The following is a 398-nucleotide window of genomic DNA, read 5'->3' as shown; positions in this document are numbered from 1 at the left end:
CCTCTCCCCACCCTACTCCCCCTTCCCACTCAATTCCCTCTCACCCCTTCCCCCCTCTCACCCCCTTCCCACTCAATTCCCTTTCACCCCTTCCCACCCCCTCTCACCCCCTCTCGCCCCCTTCCTACTCAATTCCTTCTCCCCCCTTCCCACCCCCTCTCAACCCCTCTCGCCCCCTTCCACTCAATTCCCTTCACCCCTTCCCACCCCTCTCACCCCCCTCTCACCGTGCCAGCCCCGACCTCTTTTTAGTGTCATATAATCCTTTCTCTTTCCACTTGTCACGACGATCTCCTCCGGATCTCCCGTTACTATCATCTGTGGAGAGAGATTAGCCTCAGACCTACACGCCAGGTTCTACAGCGAGGATTAGGGCCTCAATGATGTATGTTTTAGCG

The sequence above is a fragment of the Penaeus monodon genome, chromosome 29, assembly GCF_015228065.2.
Source record: "Penaeus monodon isolate SGIC_2016 chromosome 29, NSTDA_Pmon_1, whole genome shotgun sequence".
Taxonomy (NCBI): Eukaryota; Metazoa; Arthropoda; class Malacostraca; order Decapoda; family Penaeidae; genus Penaeus; species Penaeus monodon.
This window is presented reverse-complemented; position numbering follows the sequence as displayed.